General features: G+C 44.1%; 2 non-coding genes across 2 annotated transcripts; one reads left to right on the top strand and one right to left on the bottom strand.

Annotated features, from left to right (window-relative positions):
• Nucleotides 1–293: 293 nt before the first annotated feature.
• On the top strand, nt 294–457 carry LOC120309850. The gene has a single exon (XR_005557208.1). It is a non-coding gene; the product is annotated as a U1 spliceosomal RNA (small nuclear RNA).
• Nucleotides 458–803: 346 nt separating this feature from the next.
• On the bottom strand, nt 804–967 carry LOC120309854. Its single transcript, XR_005557211.1, has one exon. It is a non-coding gene; the product is annotated as a U1 spliceosomal RNA (small nuclear RNA).
• Nucleotides 968–7,684: the final 6,717 nt, after the last annotated feature.

The raw sequence follows: 7,684 nt of genomic DNA, 5'->3' as shown, positions 1-7,684 counted from the left end.
GGCACCGCCCAGCCCACACCATCCACGCGGCAAAGGGCCGAGAAAGAGGAGGAGCTCCGCGGGCCGTATGCAGATAAGGCGCCGGCGCCGGGCATTATGGGGAAGCGGTAAGCGCGTCGCACGGAGGGTGGCGAGTGTTGTGTGTGCCCCCCACGACCTCCTCTCGCGGTATTCTCAGGAAGTTACCGCGTGTAAAAAGCGTGGTCGGGAGGACACGGGCGACGTACTATGGGCTACTATGACCTGGAGTGAGTGAGGCGATCGTGGGAGCGCGTCCCGGCACCAAGCAAAGCATACTTACCTGGCAGGGGAGACACCTTGATCACGAAGGAGGTTTTCCCAGGGTGAGGCTCATCCATTGCACTCCGGGTGTGCTGACCCCTGCGATTTCCCCAAATGCGGGAAACTCGACTGCATAATTTGTGGTAGTGGGGGACTGCGTTCGCGCTTTCCCCTGATTGATTGGTTTAAAGATAGAAAAATGAATGTTATTTCGGTGTTTTAGATTTGTAAATCTTCTAAAAATTGCGTCTGCGGAATTTAAACAGGGAAACAATTGGAGCGTTTTAGCGTTTGAAATTTTTGTACCTGTATTTTTCATATACAAAAAAACCTTTCCACAGTCTGAGGCAAAACTACTGTTTGTTTCGTTACGTCTTGACAGTTGTTAGCAATTTTTCGACTGATACAGCGGATTTTAAAATGTTTAATGAAAGTTTGGAAATCGTTATGATATGTAGTGTAACTTACAAACGAATAACTCACTCAGACAAAACCGTAAATCTATTCTTCAACAAAAAAACCAGGGGAAAGCGCGAACGCAGTCCCCCACTACCACAAATTATGCAGTCGAGTTTCCCGCATTTGGGGAAATCGCAGGGGTCAGCACACCCGCAGTGCAATGGATGAGCCTCACCCTGGGAAAACCTCCTTCGTGATCAAGGTGTCTCCCCTGCCAGGTAAGTATGCTTTGCTTGGCGCCGGGACGCGCGCCCGCCTCTGCTCCACTCATTTCATATCACAGTGGCCCACACTGTTCAGCCGGACTCTTTCTCCCCACGCCTGTAAGCATTCACTCCTGCGCGGATCAGGTTCTCGGAGGCTCCGCCGTATCGTCAGCGGAGGCGAGCTCCCGTTTGCGCTGTTCCCACAATGCTCTGTGGGAATGCTTATTTGCATGTACCGGGAAGCCTTCTCCAGCTCTGCGATTGGCTCTGCTTGTCCTTCTGAAGAGCGAGTTGGATGCGGGAGGAGGGGGAGAGGGAGGAAGACCGCTGACGGGCTCTCCGAACCGCCGTTATGCAGCCACTGAGGGAATGGAAAAGGCATCTTCTCTATCGGTCGCTTGCAGCTCGGCGCTTACCCGTCTGCTGAACTGGACTAAATTCTTTGCTTCCGCAACTCCGAGACCATCAAGTTTGTCAGCCAGTCCAATGGTCAGAGTTTCAGGGTTTTCAAGCAGAAATCACAACACCGAACAAGAGATCAGAGAGTTGTTTCCAAGATCAGCAACAGCACACAAAACTTGTCTGGTGTTAAGTACCAATGGTACATCATCTTGTAAAAATGTTCTTTTAGATTATAATTTAATGTAAATTTTAACCCTTTATTCCACATATTTTCCCATTGTTCAAGCATTATATTATACCCAAAATTCTTTGCCCACTGAATCATACAATGTTTTACTTGTTCATTTTTCGGATTTAAATTCAATAACATTTTATAAACTTTAGCAATACTATGTTCATCACTATCGCACAGGAGGCTTTCCAATACATTTTTAACAAAATTAAACCCATGATTCTTATCTAACTTAAATCTTTCAATTGCATATATGTAAACCAATGGCAAACATGACCTGATTCTAGCTCCTACTTGTTGTAGAATTGAAAAACAAACTTGAGTCAGCTCTTTCCAGGAAAGGGAAGTTTATTGCGCAGGTTCAGAGAGCCATCATGGCTAAAGAATCTGAACCCAGATTGTACATTGATGACCATTTTTATAACCCTTCAAGCAGAGTTATTTCCTGAGCAGGTCACATGCCTCACATGGTTACATTCTATAGGTCCTTATTCTAACATGGGAAAACTACTAGACAGATCTATAATCGATAGCTCCTCGTTTACATTGGAATGTTTTTAGCAATCAGCAATATATCAAGTGTTAAGCAATTTAGATAGACCATGTGACAGGCAGTTAGTAATATATCATGTGCAGAGCTGGGAACAGGATGTCTGGCCATCCTAAATTTAAGAGTTGTCTTGTAAGCAAAACAAACCTCCCTTTTACCCACATTTTTGTTGGGCCATCTGCCTTTTATACACATCCTTTGTCGGACCATCAGTATTTTTCCAGGTACCACTTTATTCCCCCCTGATGAGACTTATCTCATCTATGCAGATAAGTTTCATTCCATAACACTTGGGTCTGATGTATGTATGTTGTTATACTCTTGTCTCTGGAATTCCCACATGTGAAGAACCACCCTTTAGGTAACCATATGTTTGCATACCCAAAAGACACTGTTTGGAAAGATGTGCAATTTAGCTTTTCTTGGCTCACTTTCAGGCAATGAGGTGAAGGTATATTCTGCTCACACCCTGTGATATGTGCACATTATAAGTCTTCTGGAATGGCTACGTTAGGAGTATGTAAAGCTAAAGCATCAGTGGGTAGAAACTTGGAAATGTGACCCAGCTGTACATTGTTTCATAGCCTATGTGTTCTTTAAACCCATATTGACTAAACTCCTTGGCTGCTGTGACAGGAACACATACGGGTATTAAACATGTGGACAGCAAATTTTCCATGTCATATGCTTTAGAAAGGCAAAAATCAGTTGTGTTGGCTAGTTTAGCCAATTGACCCACAAATTATATTGCATCCTTGACTCCAATGGATGGGGCATATCCTTATTCTGCTGGGACCTTTTGCTTCGTTTTCTCTCTGGGCGCTTCCTCGGGGGTCGTTGGTTAGTAACTCCTAATTCCCCCGGGATTACATGTACGATGCAAGTCCCCTTCCATCCCGTCTTCAACTGCGAGACTAGGGTGACCCGCTCCCATCCCCAGAATAAAGGAGGCCCACATTCCAGAGTAACAGGAGGAGGAGGCTTCTTTAACTATTCTGTCAAATGCTTGGGGAAATTGACAAGGATGAGGCCAGATACCATTCCAGCATTCTGGAGAAAATCCAATGGGGGGTGACCTTTACAAGTGCCCGTGCCTATAGCATAAGATTGGATAAGGCATGGAGCTTCTTCTGGCTTGCTCCATTGGCCTAAATTAGAAAGACAAACATTATTACATGCAACAATAGTACTATATAAAAGCAGAAGGAAGCCTTTCATCCTTTCTTCTCCCGTGCGTAGAAAGCCAGCTTCCGGGTGTGGCTTAGCAGGGGGTTGAATTTCAGCCAGACAGCCGTAGATATATGTGCAGGATACACTTGTGCTAATACAATATCTGGTTTACAAACAATAAAATATTCATTAAACATACTAAACACGTTTAAGAGTGAGTTTGGTGGGAACCTTGGGGTCCCTGTTCACTGTCCACAGAGGTTCTGCAGCTGCTTTAACTCTGGTCCAGTGAATCCAAGATTTAGATTCTGCAATCTTTATTGCTAAAGGAGAGGCCATTATTACTTCATAAGGTCCTTTCCATCTCCCCTCCAGTTGTTCATGTCTCCAATGTTTTACCCACACCTTATCCCCTGGTTTAAAGGGATGACATCTTGTTATTAGTTTAGGAGGTGTTTGTTCAACAACATAATTCCTAAGTTTTTCCACTTGCTTATTCAGTTCCCCCATACTCCCCCCTGATGGCCCTTTACAATGCATACTGAAACCTTTGCTGGCTTTTGTACTGCATCGAGAAGATGCTTTATCAAGTGTCCATGTAACCCATGTTTGCCAGCTGAATCCCTGAATCCCCTCTCCTTATACACAGCACCATGAGCATGCAGAGTTAGAAAAGCATATTTACTATCAGTCCAAACATTCAAAGTTTCCCCTTCAGCTCTTTCCAATGCCCTAATTAATGCCCATAATTCTGCTACTATATCCAAGATAGAATGAACTGCATGAGGGGTGTGGACACTTATGGGACATGAGAAGGTCAATTTATTACAGTCCTGTAAAAGGACTGCTATAGCAGCAAGAACCTTCAGGCAATGTGGCCAGCCTTGGGCAACCCCATCTAATTGCTTAGATAAGTAAGCCACCAGGCATTGCCACTGTCCTAATTGTTGAGTTAACACCCCCAAGGCAACATTCTTCCTGGTATCAACATACAAATTGAAAGGCTTTTCTAAGTTAGGCAAGGCTAAAAGCTGGAGCTGATGTGAGGGCTCGTTTCACTTCCCTAAAGGCATTCTTTTGTTCTCCCTCCCATTCAAAAGCAAACAACGGCTGGCTAGCCTTGTGAATAGGAATCGTGAAAAAAGCATCTTTCAAATCCACAACTGAAAACCACTTTGCTACGAACAAGTGTATACCTCCTTTAGGCTTCCTGATTAAAATTGTCCACACTTGATAAGAAATGCTAACCCCCAAGATGTCCCCAAATGTCAATTTTAGATAAAAATGCCACTGGCTGCCTTCCCCCCCCCCCCACGCACACACTTCTGGGTCAAAGCCTCCTCCAACCTTTGTCCTTGTTTATAAATAAATTACCTAGCAAAGAACCAACAAAGGAGAGCTCACCAAACCCTGTTTGCATTTATTAACACAAGCTCTTTTTCTAACAGTTTTGCATACAAATCTTTACTCAAAACAGCATAGCTATTTATAGTCCCAAAATTTTTCTCAACTTCGTTCTAACTTCACACAAAAAAATAAACAAGTTTAATAAGATATTCTGAGTTACTGAAAGTTTTTTTTTTCTAAACTCTAGTATTGCTTTTAATATAAAGTTAGTCAAATCCCAATTTAATCAAATTCCATTCAGATGGAAACAGATTTCCATTAAATTTCCATTAAATAGGGAGAACATTTACAAATCTAAGCAAACTCTTTTGGTTGATATTAAACAATTTAAACTCAAAAATTTCCAAAAAAAAATTGTCCAACAATTACTGACTCCTCTTTTGAATAGAAAAAAATTGCAAAAGTGGGCATTAAATTTTCACAGCCACCCAACCTTTCTCAAACCTGAATTCTAAGCAGGGAAAAAGTTAAAAAGATCAACCCAGAAAAAGTTAAAAAGATCAACCCAGAAAAAGTTAAAAAGATCAACCCAGAAAAAGTTAAAAAGATCAACCCCTCCCCTTTCTCCTCTCTCTCTATCTCTCTCTATCTCTCTCCCTCTCAAAGCAACACAGCCAGAAAAAAAAGCAGGGGGGGAAAGGGGGTTGTGTCTGCAGATAGAGTTTGAAAAGGCATTAACACACTAACATTTGCAAAAGGGAGAGAGCAGAATAGGCAAGAAAATGGTATAGGATTTCCTGCCTGAGCAGGTAACTTTGGGCTGTTCTTAAGAGGGAGAAAAAATAAATAAATAAACAAATACATCTTTCTTCACTTTGTTTGTTGGCCAGACAAACAGAGTGAGGTTATTTATTTATTTTTTTTTGTATCTTCTTTTCTCTTGAGGTTAGTAACAGTCATATTTACTTCACACACAAAGACTCTGCTTTCAAATCCACAACTGATCTTCCTGCTCCAGTATCCACCAAAAACGTTGTCTGTTTGCCCCCTATATTTAAAGTAACCGATGGCTCAGGGGGGGCTTCCTTCAAGCCAGGTCCTCGTCAATCTGACCAGTTAGTCCCTGCCAATCCAATTCCCTCAATCTCCCTGTCTCTATTCCAATGTCCCATTCCTCAGACCATCTCTTACACTCCCTGGACCATCTCTCACATTCCTTGGAGCCCCTCTCTGCCCTCTACCCATGAAGGGGGAGTGCATGGGGGGCCTACTGCCAACACCTTCACATCCTCTGCCTTCTCTTCCTCTCCAACCTCTACCTCACATCTGCCTCCTTGGACATTCTCTTTGCCAATGACCTTCCTCCTTGAAATTAGCACACTGGTTGGGTCCCAGCATGATCCCTCCTTGCAATGCCACCGCCAACAACTCAATTTTCTTATGCATTCTAGCATCTCTTTCCTGTTTTTCCACCTTATCCCTATTAACAAACACCTTCCTGGCCACCTCCAACAATTCTGTAGTGTTCTTTCCTAATGCTCCTTCTAACTAACCTCTGCAACTTCTTTCTTATATCTTCATAACTCTGTGCTATGAACCTCTCATTCAACATTCGCACATTGTCTGCACTCCTTGGATCAACCTGTGTATAAAGCCCATAAGCCTCAATCAGCCTTTGCAAAAAACTTTCCGGACTTTCATCTGCCTCCTGCATCACAAAAGACGGCTTTAACACATTCACTGAAGGCTTTCCAGCGTTGCAAAGAGCCTCTACTACTAAATTCTGATATTCCTTTAACAAAGTCATGTGTGCTGGATTTTGTGTATTCCATTCAGGGTCCTTTTCTGGTGCCCTGGCTTTCATCTCTGGCTGTATATCCCATACAGCCGGCAACCTATCCTTCAAACACTGCCTAACATGTACATCCTGCCACGTCCTCTTTACTTACTTCTCCCCTCACATTTACAGAGAGACCTTCCAAATCCCCTTCCTCCTTGGGGGCTGACAGCCTCCCCCTTTCTGTTTTCGTCTCACAGCTGGCTGCCTTTCTTGGGACACAGCAGGGGCAATCAGCCCTTCCTCCAGCAGAGCGGCTGCTGGCTCTGCCACAGCCGGCACTGGGGGGGGGAGGGGGAGAAAGGTGGAACGTAGGGAGGAGGTCTGAGAATCAACTCCTCTACCTCCATCCTTATCTCCTTCTTAGCATCTGACACCTTAGTCTCTAAAATCTTCACATCTTTCACTCTTTTAGTTTGTATTTGAAGCTTTTTTTCCTTTGGGTCTAGCCACACACAAACGAACCATTTCAGCCTGACATTGCAATAAATCCTCTGCCTGTCCTGCAACAGCATCACCCCACTGATCAATATATATACCTCAGTCTATCCTTAATTATCAAATCCTTTTAACCTGCATTCCAGCAGGGTGCTGGGAACGCTACTATGCCCCCCCCCATCCTAATACACTGCCAATGACCTACAGCGCCGGCGGTCACTAGTAGGGAATGCACTGGCTTAACCACCCACACAACCTAACACGGACTTCATTAGGATCGCCGTCCCGAGTCCAGGGGAGTGATCAGGCCCCCTCTTCTATCTTCAAATGAGATAGGTACCATTACTTTAAACACATACTCGCCTGCCTTGTAGTTACACCCATCCTGGCCAGGAGTTGGTTCAGACTTCCTTTCCTTTCCCAAAGGGTTCTTGGACTGGCCTTCAGTACTGTCGGCTCTGCTGAGAAGCCACAGCTGTCTCCTGGAGGAAACACACCCCCATGGCGCCTGGAGAATTGTTCAGAGATGGCTTACCAGCAGGTCCGAAGGGTCCAGCCGTCCTCAGCGAAATATCGCCTCACTCAAGCTTTTCCCGGCCAATGCACCAGAAAATGTTGTAGAATTGAAAAACAAACTTGAGTCAGCTCTTTCCAGGAAAGGGAAGTTTATTGCGCAGGTTCAGAGAGCCATCATGGCTAAAGAATCTGAACCCAGATTGTACATTGATGACCATTTTTATAACCCTTCAAGCAGAGTTATT

Source organism: Crotalus tigris, unplaced genomic scaffold (genome assembly GCF_016545835.1).
Source record: "Crotalus tigris isolate CLP2741 ecotype Arizona unplaced genomic scaffold, ASM1654583v1 scf7180000018080.108236, whole genome shotgun sequence".
In the NCBI taxonomy this organism is placed as follows: Eukaryota; Metazoa; Chordata; class Lepidosauria; order Squamata; family Viperidae; genus Crotalus; species Crotalus tigris.
The sequence above is the reverse complement of the archived record's forward strand: the minus strand, read 5'-3'. Positions and strand labels throughout refer to the sequence as shown.